Source organism: Schistocerca gregaria, chromosome 3, assembly GCF_023897955.1.
Source record: "Schistocerca gregaria isolate iqSchGreg1 chromosome 3, iqSchGreg1.2, whole genome shotgun sequence".
Lineage (NCBI taxonomy): Eukaryota > Metazoa > Arthropoda > Insecta > Orthoptera > Acrididae > Schistocerca > Schistocerca gregaria.
This window is the reverse complement of record NC_064922.1, coordinates 323,638,498-323,663,020: the sequence shown is the minus strand read 5'-3', so window position 1 is coordinate 323,663,020 and position 24,523 is coordinate 323,638,498.

Below are 24,523 nucleotides of genomic sequence, written 5' to 3'. Positions count from 1 at the left end.
AGTGGTCGATATAGTACTTTTAAATTACTTTTATACCGTCAGTGACTTAGCAACTTCGTATGTCAATTCGATACATTTCAGTTTCTTTGGCATATGCTCGCAGAGTAATGGCATGCGGACAAAATCTGTATAGGCTGACAGTCTGTACACGGCATCCTTAGTTATATTTACAAGACAAGTATGGAGAGTGAAATGAGTCTGAACTTGTTATCTGAGACTACTCAATATGATCTTATGTTGTCAGTTACACCTATTAACTGTTAAGTCTTCCTTTGCACCCTGTGTAGTTCTTTAGTGGATAAAGGGAAATGGAACAGATGCTATTCCTGAACAGAGAATTCAGATATTAATTTATTCTATTTCAAACAGTAGAAATAATACATTACTTGTTGCTGTATTTGGAGCGTCAGTTGCTAACAGAAGATTAGCCTGTAGAAATGTACATAGATACTAATCTCTTGCTCTTCAGTAAACGTTCGTGTCAGAGTTTCCGTGCCGCGGTGGCGGCTGTAGGCGTAACTGGTGGAGAGCATATTTAGAAGTGCAGCCGACCGGATAACGACCGATACCGCACTAAGTTGGCACATCGCAGTGTATTCTTTTATTTTAGTTAGATTATGAATGTATATATTATTCATCTTTCAACAGGTTTCTTGCTCATTTACGATGGCATTTCTGCATCTCCCTGGAAGATATCTTTTGTACACGATAGATAAGGTGCTTTCGTTCCTAGTTCTGACCATATTTCTTGATTATACAATTAGATCATTTTCAAATATACAGGATCATTCACAAGTACCTCCAGTGTTTTAGAAGATGACTACGCGAAAAACCACAAGACTACAACATAAAGGACAAATATTTGTGAGCAATCTATACATGTATCGACTAGTCATAATCGCCGTGACGAAGTTGTAAAGCGCACAGGGACGTATCAAAACGTGTCATTCGCTTGATACTGTCGCATCGAATTAGGTCGCGCCTGCAGACAGGAAATACCAGGAACAATTGAGCTGCTGCCGTTGCACCTTCATCACCGCTTGTATTAGATACCTTTTGCACATGGTTTAATTTTTTTTGTGTTTATGCCCGCTTCGTTTATCCAGATAAACTGAAGGTGTTCTGTGTACTGTATTCACTGAAATCGGTTGCTTCGATGATGCTCCAGCACAGATTCTTAATCATATGTATGAAGTTCTTCTTTTGTCACACAGCATTTGCAGCGGGGAAACCTATTAAATAAACATTATCGCAAATTATTGGGTGAGAACACTAACAGTAAAATATTATGAAGCACCTTTTCTCTCAGATAAGCCATTCTCTTTTCATATTTAATGTAACGTCACCTCTACAGAATACAGTTTTTTGTACCAGATCTTTGTAACGCTTTTACAGGGATCATACTGTGGTTTCTTTAAGGACGTCTTTCAAGAATCAGTTTGAACATCTACCTAAACATTCAGTTACCGAAAGCTAAGTAACGAGTACTGGCTTATCTCTACTGCGCCACAGAAGTGAAATTTCATCAGCGTGTATTGTTGATGGTCGTAAAACTGGAGTACAATATCGCAGTTACAAGATGGTCGTAAATTATTTCCGCCATTTATATGCAAAAGTCACACCCATTAGATGTGACAGCTATACGCTGAACAAGAAATATTGCACATGCTAACAGTAAGACCCCTCTTCCGCTCCATTGAAAGCAATGAGCGTGAAGGTTATTCAGCACTCATGTTATTTTACGACCCCCTAGAGTAATAGCCGTCTGTACTACTCCAGAAATTGCAGTTGCAATGAAGCGCCAGCAGTGGGTCTCAGCAGTGACGTGGTACATCGCTATAAATTTCCATAGCTGCAGAATTTTTGGGGTAGTAGTGAAGCGTAGATGATATTTTACTGATTTTCTGTTTCAAATAAATGTTGCCGTTTAACAATAAACGTCCTCAAAGAGTACCGTAGATTATGTGTAGGCCACCGGTGGATCAGAAGCAAGCACTTCAAGTGTTAATTTTCTAGCAGCTTAGAGTAATTGGACAACTAGAGATGCAAATTTACGGCGAAGATTTTGGTGAAATAAAACACACTCAAGTGAAATTACCGCCGCTCTCTACGGAAACCAATTATTCTCTAGCGTCTGCAAGGAGAACACAACACGCCTGTGACATACTTGGCAGAAAATCCTAAGAAATTTTGGTCCTTTGTCAAAGCGGTAGGTGGATCAAAACAAAATGTCCAGACACTCTGTGACCAAAATGGTACTGAAACAGAGGATAATAGACTAAAGGCCGAAATACTAAATGTCTTCTTCCAAAGCTGTTTCACAGAGGAAGACTGCACTGTAGTTCCTTCTCTAGATTGTCGCACAGTTGAAAAAATGGTAGATATCGAAATAGACGACAGAGGGATAGAGAAACAATTAAAATCGCTCAAAAGAGGAAAGGCAGCTGGACCTGATGGGATACCAGTTAGATTTTACACAGAGTACGCGAAGGAACTTGGCCCCCCTTCTTGCAGGGGAGTACCGTAGGTCTCTAGCAGAGCGAAGCGTTCCAAAGCATTGGAAAAGGGCACAGGTCATCCCCGTTTTCAAGAAGGGACGTCGAACAGATGTGCAGAACTATAGACCTATATCTCTAACGTCGATCAGTTGTAGAATTTTGGAACACGTATTATGTTCGAGTATAATGACTTTTCTGGAGACTAGAAATCTAGTCTGTAGGAATCAGCATGGGTTTCGAAAAAGACGGTCGTGTGAAACCCAGCTCGCGGTATTCGTCCACGAGACTCAGAGGGCCATAGACACGGGTTCACAAGTAGATGCCATGTTTCTTGACTTCCGCAAGGCGTTTGACACAGTTCCCCACAGTCGTTTAATGAACAAAGTAAGAGCATACGGACTATCACAGCAGTTGTGTGATTGGATTGAGGAGTTCCTAGATAACAGAACGCAGCATGTCATTCTCAATGGAGAGAAGTCTTCCGAAGTAAGAGTGATTTCAGGTGTGCCGCAGGGGAGTGTCATAGGACCGTTGCTATTCACAATATACATAAATGACCTGTTGAATGACATCGGAAGTTCACTGAGGCTTTTTGCAGATGATGATGTGGTGTATCGAGAGGTTGCAACAATGAAAAATTGTACTGAAATGCAGGAGGATCTGCAGCGAATTGACGCATGGTGCAGCGAAAGGCAATTGAATCTCAATGTAGACAAGTGTAATGTGCTGCGAATATATAGAAAGATAGATCCCTTATCATTTAGCTACAAAATAGCAGGTCAGCAACTGGAAGCAGTTAATTCCATAAATTATTTGGGAGTACGCATTAGGAGTGATTGAAAATGGAATGATCATATAAAGTTGATCGTCGGCAAAGCAGATGCCAGACTGAGTGAGATTCATTGGAAGAATCATAAGGAAATGCAATCCGAAAACAAAGGAAGTAGGTTACAGTAAGTTTGTTCGCCCACTGCTTGAATACTGCTCAACAGTGTGGGATCCGTACCAGATAGGATTGATAGAAGAGATAGAGAAGATCCAACGGAGAGCAGCGCGCTTCGTTACAGGATCATTTAGTAATCGCGAAAACGTTACGGAGATGATAGATAAACTCCAGTGGAAGACTCTGCAGGAGAGACGCTCAGTAGCTCGGTACGGGCTTTTGTTAAAGTTTCGAGAACTTACGTTCACCGAAGAGTCAAGCAGTATATTGCTCCCTCCTACGTATATCTCGCGAAGAGATCATGAGGATAAAATCAGAGAGATTAGAACCCACACAGAAGCATACCGACAATCGTTCTTTCCACGAACAATACGGGACTGGAATAGAAGGGAGAACCGATAGAGGTACTCAGGGTACCCTCCGCCACACACCGTCAGGTGGCTTGCGAAGTATGGATGTAGATGTAGATGTAGATACACCGATAAACCAAAACATTATGACCGCGACCCATCGCGACGTTGGATGCCGCGTGGGGGCATTGCCGTCACGTAACGCTGTAACTGAAGTGTTGTGTTGGCAGAAGAGCCAACACCGTGATACTAGAGAAGGCCGAAATGCACGGGGTTTTAGCTCACGCAGGCTGGCGTGAGGATGGAAGAAGTATACTGACGTGAGGTCTGGAACATGACAAGGAATGAAAATTCAGAAAGCGGACATAATTAGTTTGATACTTAACTTTAATCCATTAATGATGAACGTCGCTCTTGACGGTACAAGATTCACAATATTATCTGTTCAGGATATATAGTAACTGAATATGGCTCATTGCTAGGTCGTAGCAAATGACGTAGCTGAAGGCTATGCTAAACTGGCGTCTCTGCAAGTGAGAGCGTATGTAGACAGTGAACCATCGCTAGCAAAGTCGGCTGTCCAAATGGGGCGAGTGCTAGGGAGTCTCTCTAGACTAGACCTGCCATGTGGCGGCGCTCTGTCTGCAATCACTGATAGTGGCGACACGCCGGTCCGACGTATACTAACGGACCGCGGCCGATTTAAAGGGTATCACCTGGTGTCTGGCGGTGACACCACATAAAGCATGCAAGCGGAGAAGCGGAGCAGACACGGACGGGGGATGACCCTAGCGAAGATATGGGCTGCAAATGGGCGACTTTGACAGAGGGCAGATAATTGCTACGGAGAGCCTGTGAACGAGTATCTCGAAAACGGCAAAGCTGATGGAATGAATACGTGCTACTGTCGTGAGCATCTACGGAAAGAGGTAGAAGGACAGTGAAACTACCAGTAAGCGCTAAACGGTTGGACATCCACGATGAGACTCCCTGATAGTGCGCAGGATAGGACAGGTAGTTTAAGTTGTGGAAAGGCACCAAATTAAGCGGCTGTCAGTTACGCTAGAACATACAACGTTTTATTTGATCAAAGATTACAAGAGTCAAAGAAAATTATTAAAAAAACTAGTTTTAGTTTTGGAACTTAATTGGCGGCTGAATGCGCCATACAATCTCATTCCTTAAGGTGAGACTACTTTAATTTAAAAACGGCTGAAACCCAGTATGAAGCTCAAACAAAACCAGAAATTTAAAAGGAAAGCCTTATCTTCCTTAATTAGACTGAAGGCCCAAAGAATCTGAGACTTTAAGAGCAAACAACTAAAATTGAAAATCGGCTGAAATTAATTTTGAAAATGTCAAAGGCTTTACATAAAACAGTACTTAAATTTGGCTGAAGACCCAAACCATCTAACGCCTTAAGGGCAAAACAAGCTTAATCTAAGAATCAGCTAGAAGTCATACAAGAACAAACAACAAGAACAAACAAGAAAAGGCAGCACACCCAATGGCGCACAGAAGTTCGAGGGTCGGCCTGACATTCAAACACTGACGCTCGCTTAGGTGAGACAGGCAGCCGGTCCAACCATTGTTGACCTGACGACAATCCAAGCGACAGACAGACAACGGACCCACCGACAAGCTAACCTCCGCTTCATCTGACGAGCACACAACAGAGAGTTCAATGGAACAACATAGAAGGTCTTGGCGCCCACAAGCAATTATACATTGAGCTGTCAAACTACACACCATGCTGGACAGTGATAACGTGATGAGGAAAATACACTGCCTGAATTTAAGTCAACGGCCAGGACAGGTAACCAGAACATTAACGGCCACAAGGAAGAGGTTTCCGCTGGTGCACTTCAATTCAAATAACCAAGTACAGTTAAACTCCACCGGAGGATGGCTAAAATTTGCCAACTTGAAAACACGAGTTGTTACTCGTGGGACTATCCCAACAGCCGACAATGAACTCCAAATGACACAATGTGAACAGTCGTGACTTGCTGGTAGATTAAGTCAAAACTCAACTTTCATGTCCAGGTTTGGAGAGCCACGACCCTCGTAGCAATGGGAACAGTACCACACATTCCGACACCGCACAGAGGCCGCCAGCGGACCTGGCCAAACTACGCGCCGCGGAGATTTCCTCGCTGCTCCACGCCAACCGACCAACTGCCCAGCCCCGGAAATGGTGAAGGACCAAGTAAACGTCGGCCGATGAGGCGACCAACAGAACGACCAACCAGCGGTCGTCCTGCTCCAATCTGCCTCCATCAGACAGTTCATGTGTGTTTGTCAGCTACTGGCGATCACTGGGTGTCGGCGCCTTACCGGCGTTCCGTCCCCCGACACCACTGCTGCTGCATCCCGACTGCACTGTTGGTCCCTCCCGAACTGACTGCCAGACACACAACGACCTGGAAAAGGTCGCTACAGAGATAGTACGACAGTGCGCTTATCAATACGCGCTGCTGTTGCCGCTCACGGGCAAGTAAGGAAGGAAGTTAGTAACGCCAGTTAATAGACTCCTGGAAATGGAAAAAAGAACACAGTGACACCGGTGTGTCAGGCCCATCATACTTGCTCCGGACACTGCGAGAGGGCTGTACAAGCAACGATCACACGAACGGCACAGCGGACACACCAGGAACCGCGGTGTTGGCCGTCGAATGGCGCTAGCTGCGCAGCATTTGTGCACCGCCGCCGTCAGTGTCAGCCAGTTTGCCGTGGCATACGGAGCTCCATCGCAGTCTTTAACACTGGTAGCATGCCGCGACAGCGTGGACGTGAACCGTATGTGCAGTTGACGGACTTTGAGCGAGGGCGTATAGTGGGCATGCGGGAGGCCGGGTGGACGTACCACCGAATTGCTCAACACGTGTGGCGTGAGGTCTCCACAGTACATCATGTTGTCGCCGTGGTCGGCGGAAGGTGCACGTGCCCGTCGACCTGGGACCGGACCGCAGCGACGCACGGATGCACGCCAAGACCGTAGGATCCAACGCAGTGCCGTAGGGGACCGCACCGCCAATTCCCAGCAAATTAGGGACACTGTTGCTCCTGGGGTATCGGCGAGGACCATTCGCAACCGTCTCCCTGAAGCTGGGCTACGGTCCCGCACACCGTTAGGCCGTCTTCCGCTCACGCCCCAACATCGTGCAGCCCGCCTCCAGTGGTGTCGCGACAGGCGTGAATGGAGGGACGAATGGAAACGTGTCGTCTTCAGCGATGAGAGTCGCTTCTGCCTTGGTGCCAATGATGGTCGTATGCGTGTTTGGCGCCGTGCAGGTGAGCGCCACAATCAGGACTGCATACGACCGAGGCACACAGGGCCAACACCCGGCATCATGGTGTGGGGAGCGATCTCCTACACTGGCCGTACACCTCTGGTGATCGTCGAGGGGACACTGAATAGTGCACGGTACATCCAAACCGTCATCGAACCCATCGTTCTAACCATTCCTAGACCGGCAAGGGAACTTGCTGTTCCAACAGGACAATGCACGTCCGCATGTATCCCGTGCCACCCAGCGTGCTCTAGAAGGTGTAAGTCAACTACCCTGGCCAGCAACATCTCCGGATCTGTCCCCCATTGAGCATGTTTGGGACTGGATGAAACGTCGTCTCACGCGGTCTGCACGTCCAGCACGAACGCTGGTCCAACCGAGGCGCCAGGTGGAAATGGCATGGCAAGCCGTTCCACAGGACTACATCCAGCATCTCTACGATCGTCTCCATGGGAGAATAGCAGCCTGCATTGCTGCGAAAGGTGGATATACACTGTACTAGTGCCGACATTGTGCATGCTCTGTTGCCTGTGTCTATGTGCCTGTGGTTCTGTCATTGTGATCATGTCATGTATCTGACCCCAGGAATGTGTCAATAATGTTTCCCCTTCGTGGGACAATGAATTCACGGTGTTCGTATTTCAATTTCCAGGAGTGTAGAATAAGAATACGAGCTGGCAGTGCTGTAATAGAATATGACAAACAATAAATGGGATAAACGCGAGCCGTGAATGGCTCACACGACTCTTCACAAAAATTGGCACTTCTGTTCTGTAAAGTAGGTTAGATAAAGTAGGACTGTCCATCGTACATTGTTGAACATGGAGTTCCGTAGCAGACCACTCCTACGTGTTCAAATGTTGAGCCAACTACATCGTCAATTGGGACTGCAATGGGCATAGGACATCGAGATTAGACCGTCAGTCATTGCAAATGTGTCGGCTCTTCCGGTGAATCACATTTTTGCTACACTAGGTCGACGGTCGTCTCCAGAAACGCCCTCATCGAAGCGAACGGCGGTTCGAAACGTGCAGCGCGCCACGGACGCAGGCTAGTGGGAGCGGTATTATGCTATGGGAGACATTCTCATGCATTTGCCTGGGACCTGTGGTAGTAATCGAAGACATGCTGACAGCTGCGACTCACTTGCATCCTTTCGTACTTGATGTCTTTCCCGACTGCGCTGTGATCTTTCAGCAGTATGACTGTCCGTGTCTCGGGGCCAGAACCGTATTGTTTGGTTTGAGGAGCATTATAGTGAACTCACGTTGATGTTTCTATGAACAGATTTGCTTGATGTAAATCCTGTGGAAACCATCTAGGTCGCTTTTGGGTGCTATCGCAGCTTACGCAAATTAACAGTTTGTTATTTACGCCAATTACATGACCTGTGCGTAGCCATCTAATACCACGTACCTTCACAAACCTACCTACAAACTGTCGGATCCCTGATAAGCAGAATCTTTGATGTGTTATATTCTAAAGAGGGACAAACGAGCTATTAAGCAAGTGGTCATAATGTTTTGGCTCATCAGTGTATAAGGCATAAGTGTCGAGGGAACTAATTTTCTCTGTTACGTGTAAGTAACAGATGAATGGACGCATTTAGCATCAAACAGTCTGTTGCTCGGGAAATTATAGTAAATTGGAGGATTGTAATGTATCGTTTCTGCATCATACGGGAAAGAGTATTCATATTTGTGAATCAGTTGATGCGGAATTTTACGCGGTGAATAATTTTTACTAATGAAGCTGTAGATTATCTTTTCTGCACCCAGAGGAATGGATAGTCAGAGGAGTAATTGTTGTCAGGATACAAAATTTACTTCTTTAATTATGATGTAGCAAACAACTGTAGTTACTGATATGGACATGCCGTAAATACAAAACTGATAAATTGTTTCTAATACTTTGGAAAGGTTTTATGTTTCGTCCATCACAAACGAACTAAAACCCGTTAAAGTTCTGACCCTCTAAGGTTATGGCAACTGGGTCGTTGACACACTGCCACCCTAATTTATTTTTAATTTTTAAATGATAATATTTATCTCTCATTTTATCATTTTGTACAGTGAATTTTTGTCTTAATTTTGTACATAAAGAATGAACATTTTACGTCTCTCTCTCTCTCTCTCTCTCTCTCTCTCTCTCTCTCTCTCTCTCTCTCTCTCTCTCTCAAACACACACACACACACACACACACACACACACACACATATATATATATATATATATATATATATATATATATATATATATATATATATATATATATATTGACACACACAAATATTTGCAATCATTGTCGAATTTCGCTAAGGTAAGTTCCATAGTTTTCTGGTTGCCCGCTTGCAATTTAATCGCTATTACCTTCTTCTTCTTAACCTGTTGCATCGTTATTGCCATAATCTTTGCCTCTTCACTCTCCTACTGTGTCATCAATTTTCCTCAACAGTTTCTCCTGGTTTTTCTCGGAGCAGGATGTTGTGCTTAGGGAGACTGTCTCTTGTTCTCTTCGCTTATAGCTGTCGGTGTCACAGGATATACGGTAATAATAAATTACTGTAGCTGTGGAAAGTGACTAGGTACCTCAAATGCTTCATTTGCTTCATTTCTTTTCACACGAAGTGTGTCGTTTGAGGTAACCACCAACAGCAGCCAACCAGATAGAAACTGCAATAGTTGCTTCCTCATGTCTATCTCTTCGTTTTCCACAACATATTATCATTATTTCAAGTGCTGAGATATAATCTGCATAGTTACGCCTATGTATTTGGAGGGTATGGGGAAAGACAACGATAACCCTCAAATTTGAATTTTTCAATCCAAGTACAGTAAAACAAAGGTGACACCGATTTACGCTAGGTAGCATGAGTTTATCTTATTGATGACAGATCGCACCACAACGTTGATTTGTCTCTGTGGGAACTCACATACGCTGGTGAGAAACATGTTAACCCACAAATTCAAAATGGAGGCAGCAGCTGATTCCAATGAGGAAAGTTGTGATATTTTTGTAATTTTAAGTGAATTGTGTGGTGATATCGGTGATTCTGACTGTTTTGATGATGACATTAATGATCCAGATTTCAATTTAAACGAGGATATGGAAGATTCCACTTATATTAATTCTTCTGCAAGTCAAGTAAGTTTTGGTTTCATGTTGTTATTTGCTGGTTACCATTATGTTTGTGTTAGCCAACTGAGCGAGTTTGAAAGAGGTCAAGTTGGAAGTGCTGCGTCAGTTGCGTAACCATTCTGGTATCAGTGGTCTCGTGAACATTCTCACACCAGTAGATGAGGTTCTGGACGACCACGCAGCGCAGGCGCCCGCCAGGATCGACGTATTGAAAGAGCAGCAGCGGCAGCACGAACTGTTGCGAACAGATTATTAGCAGTGGGACTATAGCACGCACACCTCTAGCCCCTCTTCCGGTCTTGCCACAGCATCACCGTGCAACTCTCGTCCACCTTTGATATATCTGGAAGGTCCGTTAACCAGCGCTTGATAGATGCAGGATGTTACTAGACCCGTTGTTCTGGCGTTCTTGCGACAGGAAGGTGATGTGTTGTGTCAAAGTGTTCGCCCACGTATTACCCGTGAGAGTCAACGTGCTCTGCAAGACGTGTAACAACCTCCCTTGCCAACACGATTTCCAGACTTGTCTCCAATCGAGCACGCGTGGGATATGATGGGACGAGAAGTGACTCGTGCGACTCATCAGCCAACAGCTCTTACAGAACTACGTGAACAGGTCAGGCAGACGTGGCATAATGTATCCCAGGACAGTATTCGCCATCTCTACGATTGACTGAATGTCACAGTCAGCACCTGCATTGCCACCACGTTCTAATATGGGTGTTTCAGCTTGGGTCGATACCTGTTATGTCAGAACCGCTTGTGCTATTGATCTGTAAGTGTAATCATTTCATGTTCTCCATAAGGACTCCCGCAAGAATAAATCTCGAGTGAGTTGGAATCCTGTGAAAGGCCTTTTTTTTATTTTTTTACGGCAGTGTAAATCATAAGAGGATAATAGGTTACACGGAAGACCTATTCATTTGGCTAATGCTAAAACTGTCACATCTTATCAAAAAATGGTTCAAATGGCTCTGAGCACTATGGGACTTAACATCTATGGTCATCAGTCCCCTAGAACTTAGAACTACTTAAACCTAACTAACCTTAGGACATCATTCAACACCCAGTCATCACGAGGCAGAGCAAATCCCTGACCCCGCCGGGAATCGAACCCGGGAACCCGGGCGTGGGAAGTGAGAACGCTACCACACGACAACGAGCTGCGGACCACATCTTATCGAATGAAGTTGTGAGCCAATATTGAAATTCAGTTAAATGACTGTTTTAAAAACTAACGTTGATCAAACTAATGCTAGACGACAAAATATCACGTTTTAATAACCCAAGCGCATCAGGTAAATCAATATTAATAAAATATCAATTATAATAACAAACTCTTGCCGGCCGGAGTGGTCGAGCGGTTCTAGGCGCTTCAGTCTGGAACCGCGCGACCGCTACGGTCGCAGGTTCGAATCCAGCCTCGGGCATGGATGTGTGTGATGTCCTTAGGTTAGTTAGGTTTAAGTAGTTCAAAGTTCTAGGGGACTGATGACCTCAGATGTTAAGTCCCATAGTGCTCAGGGCCATTTGAACCAATAAACTCTTCATAACTTTGCCAACATTACGGAGTCGCAAAATCTAAGACCAGTTTTGGAATCAGCACAAAAATTTCTTCGAGATGAGGCATTTTACACATTGTTTTACCTTCGTTTTAAATTTCCTAAAAATTACGTTTATGAGTTGTGCAAAGACTAGTAAACTCAAATATGGTTGCTTCCACATTAGACCAATTTATTATACAAAGGGAAACTCTTTTCATTTAAAACTAATATAAATTAATATCGGGCTAGCCATAAGGCAGCTCACTTCTACTATACTCCGTTTCTGTGACCTCACGTTCCTTACATTGATGGGGAGGCATGTCTATACAGGGATTTTTGAGGGACGCCAAAAGACGTTTCAGAATAAATTCACGTTGGGGTAGTGTGAGGGCCCCTTGGCAGGTCAGATTAAAGGAAGACATCGAAGCAATTCAGAGGCGAGCTGCTAGATTTGTTACCGTTAGTTTACAACAACACGCAAGTGTTACAGAGATGCTCCGGGAACTCAAATGGGAATCCCTTGAGCCAATGTGGCATCCTTTTCGAGGAACACAATTGAGTAAATTCTGAGAATCGGCATTTTAAGCTGGCTGCAGAACGAGTCTATTGCCTGCAACATACTTTGCCGGTAAGGACAACCAAGATACGAGAAATTATAGCTCATAAGGACGCATGTAGGCAGTGGTTTTTCCGTCGCTTTATGGTGAGTGTAACAGGAGAGTAAATGATTAGTAGTTTTACAGGGTAATTTCCGCCACTAGCCGTACTGCGGAATGCGGAGTGTCTGCGAGATGTGGATGTAAAGGACACAAGGATGGCTGTGGTTGAAGATTCCCAGAGGCGACACACCGGCTGGAAGGAGTAAGAACGAACAGCAGGCCTGCATTTGGTGGAGGCCAAGACTCGTGGTGGCTACTTGCAAACCATGTCTCCTCGCAGAAGAGCATGGACCTCTCTCAGCCGTAATTGTGGTCATTTGCTTTGAAAAAATAATTCAATATTTGTATTTTAGCAGTAAGCCTTACAATCGTATTTACTACCGTTCTTGGCGTCTGATATCTTCTGCTGTGTTTGTGGCCACTTACTTTTTAATATTTCAATACCTGTAAGTTGTAATTGCAGCGAGTTCTTAAACATTCTTAATTTATTGCCATTCTTGGCGTGTATGGCCTTCAGCCGTGATCACAGTGTCTCTTTCTTTATTTTTTTAACGTTATCTGTATTTTATGGTGATTTGCTAAATTGTAACGCACTGAAAACACTATTATTTACACAGTTGTTTCTTCCTTAATTAATAAAGTGTGGCATTTTTTATTTATTGTTGAGTATGGAATTACTGTTTTAAAAATAAATGTGTGTAACTGTAAAAGGCAACCAATAGTAACTAACTACGGCCCCGTCCACAATCGTAACCGAATCCTGCCTTCCCTTGGCTATCAGGTATCGCTTTCCTCACAGATGGGGGCTGCCAAAGTGCAGCAAAATGGTAAATGTTTGTACTGCCTTGGTGAATACTGGTTTGCCGAAGCACTGCCGTCTGTCACGTAGGGCATAACAAGACCATGACTCAGTTGTAGTAACCAGCCTACCAGTGTAGGATAGCTCCTCATAGACGGTGGCTGCTGAACTGCAATACGTTTGACTAAAATGATGCGTAATTACACTGGCTTGGTGCGTACTTGTTCTGCCGAAGCACCGCCTTCAGTCACGTAGGTCGTATCAAGTCAGTGGCTCAGATGTGCAGTAACCAGCTACCAATGCCACAGTAGTTCTGCCTTCTGCTGCGCCGTTGTCGCTGCGGTGCTGGCCCCTTGCTCGGCCCACAATGTGGTAACTGGCCGGTGGCGCTACTGCACCTGACGCAACGGCGTTAGTCTGGTGCTGCACTCACTTGCTCCCGTGACCCTTTGCAATAACCGTGGCAATGTTGCTGTTTCACTCAGTAGCGCAGAAAAATAGTGGCGGCGCTATATGGTTTAAGGATCTTGCATCTCCTTCTAGGACTACTGAGAAATGTTTCGTACAAATGCAATCTCCTTGCAGCATTCTTCTTTCATTTTTTGATATGTCACTAACCTTATAAACCCCAATGGAAGATGTAGCACTGTATTTATATTCTTTGGTATACTAACACAGGTTGAATCATAACCTTATTTGTTAAAGGCTGAATCAAAGTCGTGAAATCCATTAATCTTTGAAAATGGTATAATTAGCGTGTAACACTGGTAGTACCCACACTATATTGTCGTACTCATTGCATTGTACACCTTTGGACAGACTGCTTTAGACAACATCCATATTTTCCACAGTGTACCCTAGCTTCTTTTTTCTTTTATTTACATTTGTCCTCCGCCATACAGACATTCTTCTGCAAACGCGCTTAGCGACGATTACATAGGCATAAAATCACGCCTATAGTAAAAGGGAAAGACCCCGATCACAAGATGAGAATACCACATCGATTTGGAGTACTTGTTTTCATAGTACTCCAGGCCGACATTTCATGTGAGTCTGTAACGCAACCATCTGTGTGACGTACTTGTAATTATGTATTATTTATATTTTAAGAAAACTAATCAGTAAAAAGGGCACCACATGTTCTAAAGAAAGCATTAAAGCGGTCTGACGATGAATTGTAATGACTCGAAACCGGTAACGGTACCTTTTGAATAAAGGAACGTAAAATAAATTTGTGGCTGGTTTCTGTCTCAACACCATCAACATTTGTCTTCAAATAACAGCCTCGTTCTCCAACGATGTCATCATATGACAAAATTGCATGAAGACAGAAGTGTTCTGGAAAAGTGAGTTACATACGTAAAAGAAACTGAATATAAGACGCTTGGGTGATCTGTTCTAGGGTATTGTTCCAATGCTGGGAGTCTTTATGAAGTAGCGGGATGCTAGAGAAACATCAGTGGAAATCTCTGGAAAAGGGCAGGTGTGGTTCTCACCTAACCATCTTAGGTAAATGTACAGAATCGGTAGTGGAGGAAGAACATTATTTTTCATTCCAGTCTTTGATCACAATATGAAGAGTGGAATTAAAAAAAAATCATTCGACAGTACCTGGATCACTGTTTATACGCGCGACTAAGTCGCAGCTGGTGAAAGTAGAGGAAGAACTTGCGACCATTGCTCAGACACCATCGTATATGTCACATAGAGATAATAAGCATAAGAGACCAAGACACCTACAGAGGCGTACAGGCACTCATTTTCCCCTTGCTGATTTCGTACATACACGATCCCGTCACCGCCCACGTTCGACGTTAACGTGCACTAACTAGACGGCAGCTGGCAGCATCAGCAGTGGAAGGCAAATAAGGCGTGTCGGCAAGACAGAAAATAGTGCAGTCGTTGTCGTATTGCGGAAACGGGGCCATTTATCTGACATCCGAGAGGGGATTATTATCGGATTTCGGGACAAGGGTTGAAGTATTACCGAAAGTGATAACTTTCACGTGCCACCGAAGCTAAAGTATATCATGCATGGCAAAACGGCACTATCTAAAACCGGCGCGGAGCCGAGCGAGGTGCACCACGGGTCACAGAAGACATAAGTGAACGATGGCTGCAGCAGGCACCTGGTTCATGCACCTATGCTGACTGCTGTTCATCAGCGACTTAAGGCTGGAATTTGGCCGCCTGTAACGCAACTGGACGTCTACTGGTGGCAACAGGTGGCTTTTTCAGATGACAGATGGTCGTCAGCGTGTACGGCGCGAAAGGTGTGAAAGCACACACCCTGTCACAACCGTCGGAAGGGCTCAGGCCGAGGGAGGAGCGTTATGGTCTCTGGAATATTTTCGAGCCATTCTCTGAGCGATCTCGTAATTCAGGAAGGCACGAAGGATGAACACAAGGGTGCAACTGTCCTTGGAGACCATGTTCGCTCATACTTGTAGTTTGTTTTTCCTCTGTATGATGACATCTACCAGCAGGGAATGCATCGTGTCACACAGCTCGATGTGTATGTACGAGGGCATTTCGAAAAGTAAAGCTACAATGGCTCGAAATCTTTAAATAGAACATTTATTTAGAAAACGTCAGTTACATCTTACTAACGGGATTATTTGTTATTTTTCGACATAATCACCCCTGTTATCCAAATATTTGTTAAGTCGGTGCACAAGCTTTTGTATCCCACAGTCGTAGAAGGTTGCCGCCTGTTGTCGGAACCACATTTCAACTTCATCTTTGATCTCTTCATCATCGTGGAATGATTTTCCTCCAAGATGTGACTTCAGCTAACGGAAGACCTGGAAGTGGTGGGCGCAAGGTCGGGGCTGTATGGCGGATGGTCCAATACGTCCCATTTGAATTGTTTGAGTAGTGCTTTGGTTACGAGCGCTGTGTGAGGTCGGGCGTTGTCATGAAGCAAGCGAACTCCACTTGTCAGCATTCCACTGCACTTTTTTTTAATTGCCCTTCGAAGACGTTTCAAAGTCTGGCAATGTGCAGCAGCATTAATTATCGTTCCACGAGGCATAAATTCCAACAGAAGAATGCCTTGTCTGTCCCAAAAAACAGAAGACATGATTTTCTTCGCTGAAATGGACGTTTTGAATTTCTTGGCTTTTGGTGAATTCGAATGGCGCCATTACATTGATTGTTGTTTGGATTCAGATGTATGGTGATAAACCCACGTCTCGTCACCTGTCACAATGTGATCAATGAACTAATCACCTGCTTCAGCATAGCGTGTGAGGAAGTCGAGTGCAAAGCCCATCCTTTTCTTTTTGTGTTCTTCCGTTAACAGTTTTGGAACCCAGCGCGCACACAATTTCCTGTACCCTAGCCTGACGGTCACTACGTCATAAAGAGTTGTGATTGAAACGTCCGGTATGATCTGAAGCAATTCTTTCAATGTGAGACGTCTATTCGCACGAATTGCTTCGTCCGTTCCCCGAAGACGAGCATCAGAGAGCACAGATGGCCGACCTGTTCTTTGTTCGCCATGAACATCGGTCCACCTTCACAGACATGACGACACTATTTCGTTTCATTTTGCCGATTCACGATTTTCCCATAAACAGAAACAATTTCTTTGTGAATATCCGCTGGTCGCTGACCTTTTGCATGGAGAAAACTTATGACGGAGCGCACTTCGCGTTTGGCGGGATTCCGAATCGGCGCAGCCATTTGAAACACGACCTTCTCCAACCAGAAGCAACGTTGAACTGCCGAACGGCCGCGAGGAGAAAGCTAACGGTTCGAGGTTTACACCAGTATTGCCAACTTTCTCGCCAAAACTCTTCTGTTCCTCTGGCGTACGGTGTATATTTACTTTCCGAAATACCCTCGTACATAGTTCGAGAAACGCCGGGATGGGTTTACCGTACTGCCCTGGCCACCGAGCTCTCCGAATCTGTGAGACAACCTCGAGTGATCTGTTCGCACCACTGCTCGTCAACCGGGAGGGCTAGCGCAGCTGACAGCATTACTGGAGTTTTGAACCGTCGCGTTGTCAAATTGCATTTCCCGTATTACAAACTTTTCCCTACCCACTCTGCGGTCCTAGTACTGTTTAAATTAATGCCGTCAATTCTTTATTTCATTTGCGAGAAGACAATCTTCGTCCATGGTATCCGTGACACTCTCCTTGCCTAGTCAGTTGAATGTTTATTCAGCGTAAGTCAACACCGCCCTCCTGCCGTCCACAGTAATCCCATTCACATGTCATTCTAGCAGCGTCTTCGCACACGAAAACCACAAGCAACCACGAGGCACAGTCACAAAAATCACTCTCAACTCTCTCGCGCTTTTGCTAATACGCGTGCGAGTCAGTTATTTATTCCTCTACGTACTAGGTGACGTCATTAAGTTTTCACTATCATCTCGAAAACATAAACACGCTAATTAATTTTTTGCCTGTTTTCAAATACATGTCCGCAGTCCTACGATGCACTGAAGTCGGCTCGCTACGTAACTAATAGTACGCTGTTAGAGTAGCGGAAACAAAATGACGAAGACCGTTAATAAAGAGGAGTAACGTAAACGTAAACCCTGTCTATAATCTCTGACGGGGCCGTCAGTGCCAAACGACTGCCGTTACATGTCCCGCCAATGACTGCTGTGGATGACATAAAGGGCAGGGGGTCAGCACACTGCTCTTCCGCCCTTTGTCAATTTTCGTGACCTGAAGCCGCTGCTACTTGGTAAGTTGCTCGTCCATTGACCTTACGAGGATGGGTGCACCCTGCTCCAGACCTGCCACCATGGAGGACTCCCTACCAGTACAGAAATCGAACTCAGGTCCATCGCATAATAGTGAGCCGTGCTGCCCACTGAACTACACAGGCGGACGATAAATTCAAGTTTTGTGTTAGTATTTCGTTGTCTGCATTTGTTGAGCTGGCGTAAGTACGCTATCTGAAAAGAATCTGGGCACCTATAAGTGGACATTAATAAGGAATGAGTCAATCCTTCACCTTCATGGCGTCTTGAACCCTGTTGGGATAACTTCCCTCAGGGTGTCTGAAAATCTGAGGACCAGTAGCATCGAAATCATTCTCAAGAGCCGAAACAAGGGACGGTAGTGAAGTCGAACACTGTGGTGTGGAGCGAAGCCGACGCTCTGACTCATCCCAAAGGTGTTCCATTAGGTTCAGGTTCGGACTCTGGGCAGAGCAGTAAATATCAAGAATGTTACTGTCCACAAACCGTTGTCTCACCGATGCTGGTTCAAGGCAGGGTGTATTGTCATGGTGATACGAAGTTCGCCTCCGAACTGTTCCTCGCCGAGAAAGCCTGCATTCTCATATGTTCCTCTACTGTACATAATTCTATAAGACGTGCTCATATTCTTCCGCATACAGCGTTTTCTCAAGCTTAGTGAAGGGACGACTCCCAAATAAAGCAAAAAAAAAAAAAAATCCATACTGAAACACCGCCTTCCCCGCACTTCACTGTTGATACTGCCCCAGATAGAAGGTAACGGTCTCCAGGCATTCGGCAAACTGAAACCGTTCCATTGGATTCACAAAGGGTGCAACGTGATGCATCACTCCAATTCACTCGTTTCCAGTCATCCCGTGGCGTCGGTTTTTACTCCACCTCAATCGTCATTTAACATTGGCTACAGATGTGTATTGCTTATGAGGAGCTGCTCCTCCATTGTGTTCTGTTCTTTTTAACTCTTATGCACAGTCGTCCTGCTATCTGGATTGCTTGTAACACTCAGCTCACTAGTGATTCCTTCCGCTGATTTCATGCCATTTTTTACAACCCTCCTCTGCAATACTGCGCGGTCCATGTCCGTCATTACATGAAGTGCATCTGAACTTGGTTCACTTGTGTTTGTTTCTTCGCGTTATCACTTTACAATCAGACCACAACAGTCGACTTGGACAGCTTTAAAAGTATTGAAATGTCCCTCTTGGATATGTTACCCAGCTGATATCCAATGACTTGTTCTCGTTTAGGTCACTGACCTCTCATGGCTGACCTGTTGTGCTATTACTGCTCTTCTAGTGACGAACACTCCCCCTTTTATACAGATATCTAGTTGTCAGTATCTGATTACACTCATTAAATAAGGGTGATAGGACACATTTGATCAGATAATGTGTACATGTAACTTGAGGTATTCTCACAACAGTGGAAAGCAGACAAATCAGAAGATCTTGATGGCCGTGTTATGCCAACAAAAAACGAAATGAATCTGTCGGGAAACATGAGGATAATTATGTCTAGAGCCAGTTTTTCCTGCGACGGTTCAAATGGCTCTGAGCACTATGGGACTTAACATCTGTCGTCATCAATCCCCTAGAACTTAGAACTACTTAAACCTAACTAACCTAAGGACATCACACACATCCATGTCCGGACTGCGAGCCTAGAACCGCTAGACCACCGCGGTGGGGTTCACCATTTTGCTAATAATAAAACTCTCATGTGGCGCGATGGCTTGGTGCTAGTCCTTCAATTGGACCCCACTTCGGCGACTCGGTTGTCCCTGACGTACCCAGTTGGAGGAAGGCGGCCTAGACTTTAAGATGTCGTTCCTATTGATACCTCACGTCTTTGAGAGGTGAAGGTCTTAATGGCAGACTTAAAATTTCCGTTATGCGACCGGTAATTGATACTGGGCTCTTTCAGTTTCCAATCCTCTCGTTGTCTGTTGAACAACACAGATCCTGTACACATAAAATTCCAGTATCATCTGTTTGACCGCTGTATTTTAAGTTCGTGTACCTACAGTCTGGTAGAGGATGTGTGTGCCATAAGACCGTTAACGAATGCCCTGGAGCACCTCAGCTGGATCAGTGCCTTAGACAGCGTAAGCTAAATTCAGTAAAAGATGGTCATGGAGAGCAGACTCAAGGGCTACAACTCCATTTTTGTACTATTTATTACTAGCTGAAAAACCCAGCATTGCCCGGGTATTCGTTAGCTAGATTTCTATTAGAAACGAAAACAAAAAATGAGCTGTGTTTGAGCTTCGCAGTTGAAAGCTTCAAAAAGCGCTGCGAGGTGTCAGGGATTTCTTTAAGTTGACTCATCAGTAGGAGCGTCTTAGTAGTAAAGAACAAATGTATTAAAACTTCATGCATCATGCAGACTTTTTTCAGGTATCTGACTGTTCATGACGTCATATCTCCTGATATAATTCTGCAGGTAAATTCAACAGCATATGTGGATACTGTCTGCAAAATGTGTTACGAATAGAGTAAGCAGCAAAGAAGTAATAAATTTAAGCGTCATGCACTAAAAGGCAGTTTTTTGCGCATCGAAGTGTTTATGACGTCATATCTCCTGAACTGAGTGTGGTACCATGATATATTTTTGTAGGTGCATATTTGAATGGTCTCAGCAAAATCTGTTGCCAATAGAGTTAGTAGTACAGACGTAGCCTAATAAATTTAATCGTCATGCAGGATGCTGCAGTTTTTCATGTATCTCATTCCTTATGACGTCATATCCCCTTAACTGTGATAGGCAGCTGATTCTTACACTCACAGAGGTTGTTCCTCGACGGTAAGGGATACGTGTAGCAAGTTTGGTGGAAATCGGTCCAGTGATTTAGGAGAAGATGTGGATCATACACATTGGCTACATACATAAATCCATTTCATGTATTTTATGTACATCTCGTATATGTTGATTTAACGTATGAGTTAAACAATTGTAGTTCACAGATAAATACACGGTGTTTATAAGTAAATACGGGGTTTTAACGCTTTATAATATTTATTATACTGAACTTACAGTTATAAATGATAAGTCGAATGAAAGAGCAACTCAAACAGTTTTACCAAGAACCTTATAAATGTTCAATGTGAGCACCATTTGTCACACTGCACACATCAAGTATATAGCCGAGTTCTTCCCAAACGTTGATAAGTGTGTCTTCAGTGATCGTAGGAACAGCTGCTTCAATCCGGTTTCTTAAGTCAGGGAGGTCTGCTGGTAGCGGAGGCACGTACACACGATCCTTGATGAAGCCCCAAAGGAAAAAATCGTATGGCGTTAAGTCGGGTGAACGTGGAGGCCATGCAAAGCAAGCCCTGTCATTGGGCCCCTTGCCGGCCTATCCAGCACTTGGGTACAGTGAAGTCCAATCCATCGCGTACTTAGCTATGCCAGTGAACTAAGGATCTTGGTAAAACTGTTTGAGTTGCTCTTTCATTTGACCTATCATTTATAACTGTAAGTTTAATGTAATAAATATTATAAAGCGTTAAAACCCCGATATTCATTTATAAACACGCTGTACATTAAACAGATACAAGATATGGTAATATGAAACTGTAAGACTATTGTAATGAAAGCTAATCCTGCATAATATGGTCCATTGTTTGTTCCGATACTCCGAAGGCGCGTTGGTCGTTATCGATGTTTCTCAGTTTGTGTAGTGTCAATTTTATGCACAAATGCGCCGACGAGCTCCAGCAGCCTGCTGGTAATAATCATCTGAAGATGGCTGCCTGGTTGTTATCCTAAATATGGTGTTAAGACGACATAACTCGGCTGTACTTCATAAACCTTATGGAACGTCTTAGCCGGTCCTGTCACTGACTCCCCTTTTTTCTCTTCACCCTTCGTGGGTAAATGAATTCAGAATGTGCTGCAATGATCACATAATCATTATCTCACTTTAAGTTGACACCCTGAAGAAACAGTCCTACCCGTCATAATGTTTTGGGAAAACCAATGAGCATAGAAATATGCCAGTTAGCCTAAACAACGAATACCATTATGGGGATGATGAAATGTTCTTCAGTAGGTGAGACGGAGTATACGAGACTCAGAAGGAAGTGTGTTTAGTAGAGTAGCAAGCGGGGCGAGGCCAGGAGACAGATGTGGCCGCCCGAGGAGAGACTTTCCCTGGCCCTGAGTCACACCTGCCTTCCGTACCGCTTTCGGGAGCCACTTCACCCTTGGAGTAACGCGAACTGCAGACATGCTTCATTTTAGATGCCTTTGTTCGTGGAGCAATAATGACACGTTTTCTCTTGACAGGTGCCGTCCACTTCTTCTTACGTTCTTATCGCTGCCTACATTAAATTAGCAGCACCTCGTATTAATCCTCCTGTGAAGTGATATTTAATTCGCGATTAATTACTGGAGAAACATTCCAATGTTTTGTAAATTTGTATGTCGTTAAAAAGGCTTAAAAAGGATCTAGAGGAGAGTGCAGTCTTCCACCTTGTTCAATCTTTACCGTGAAAATGCTATGGAGGAATTAAAAGAAAGATGCAGACGTGGAATTAAGATCAGAGTGTAAGGATATCAGTAATGACGTTAGTTCAAAGCGCTTCTGTTCTCTGTTAAACTGAGTATTTGAACGAACAGTATGCTGAGCACAGGATACGGTTTGAGAGTAAAACGAAGGAAAATTACTGAGAATCAGTAGAGATAAAGTTAGTAACAAACTTAAAGTGGAAATTGAAAGTAGTGTAATGGGCGAGGTGAAGAATTTCTACTGCCTCAAAAGCCAGACTGTGCATAGCGGGAAGCAAGGAGGATATAAGATGTACGCCAACGTTCGAGGTTACATCTATTAAACACAAAAATTATTCCATATTCCATTTGGTCAGTTGGTTGCTGCTTCCTGTATTACCGCTTGGATGGTCTCTGGTGTTCACATTTCTGCAATGATTGGTGAAGTAATGTATTTATGAGCCAGTAACAAAAACAATTTCTCAACAACTAAGCCCTATTTGCTTATTGCGTTTTATACAGAGTGCTCTAAAATTTCCCTTATAAACAACTAGGACTTGTAGAGGGTACTCAGTAGGCAATTTTCTGAACTGGAACCCATGATACGTTCCATTTCCCTGCATCAGTCGTTTGAAAACGTGTTTGCTCAATGGGTATGCAAAAAGGTAGTCATGGTGGACTGCGTGTGTGTGTGTGTGTGTGTGTGTGTGTGTGTGGAGGGGAGGGGGGGGGGGGGCAGGGGGAGGCGTGCTTACATCAGATCGGCTGATGTCATGTGACGTCTGTCCTATCTCGCTGACCTGTTTAGAGCCTCATTCACGTGTCTGTGTCAGAGCAACATGGTAGGCGTCTGCGAAATACAGCGACATGATCCTTCTGTGTGGCGAAGCTCGTGGTAACGGAAGAGCTCCTCGTCGCCTTCATGAAGATCGTTATCCACAACGCCCGATTCCATCGCATACCCTTTTCGCCACAATTACTCAACGGCTTCGAGGAATGGTACCTTCACCGTCAGCAGGCGCGACTGTTTTGCTCCAAGGAGACGCCGCTCACCCGAGCTGGAAGAGAGCGTACTGTAGCACATTGGAGAGAACCCGTCGACGAGTACACCGGTCCGGTTTCTTCGGTTATTAATGGGTGGAATTAAAAATAAGTGACGTACTGGGTCATGCCTGATACCTTATCTGTAAAAGTTGTCGCACTACCTACCATTAGGTGCTCTGGCGTCAGGTGTGTGGTTGGAGTCGTCTTGTAGGCTACTTTAGTTTCATCGTGTTTGTATGCATTATTGTACAATGCTGTCAACTCTGGGTTTGTGTCATGGTGTTTTACCTTGTTCCAAGTGGGGATTCACTTATGTGTTTTCGGTTAGTGCACTGTTTGTACGTACGAATTGGTGTAGTACATTTACATTTTCCCTCTTCCATCATTTGTTAGCCGTGTAAGCTTTCTATTCTACAACTGAAATGACGGATATGATATTCTGCTATGGTTTAGTAAATGGACGTAGCCTGTGAGCCCATACCCTCTCCCGCTGAAAAATATACACATCGCACAGTGCCTCTGATAATCTGCTCAGCAGACTTTACCAGCATATGAGAAACACAGGTACCCCTGCACCTCGGAACACCGACAGTGGAAGGCCTCAAACAGTCCGCATGCGTGACATGGGCTGTTCGTTCCCCAGACCTCAATTCCCCCAGACTTTTGCTTCTGAGACATTTGAAGGAACTGGTCTACGCCACGCCAATCAGCAATGTGCAGACACAACATGGGTGCAACTTCAATTCTTGCCAGCAGGTCCAACAAAAACTGGATGTAAATTCAAAGGTGCGGCATTCCTTACACCAGAGGGCAGAGGTGTGCATTGTCATGCATGGGGGCCACGTTGAACAGCTCCTGTACACATGTTTTTATCGCAGAAAGTGTGCATTTCTGGACCCATGTTTGTTTAACGTATCTCAGAAAGTATGCATTTCCAAACCTATGTTTATTGGACTTACTTGTCTTGTTTCGATGAGCACTAGCATCTCTCAAAGTATTTGATGCTTTTTCTTGAACACCTTATATAGACACACACACAGGATA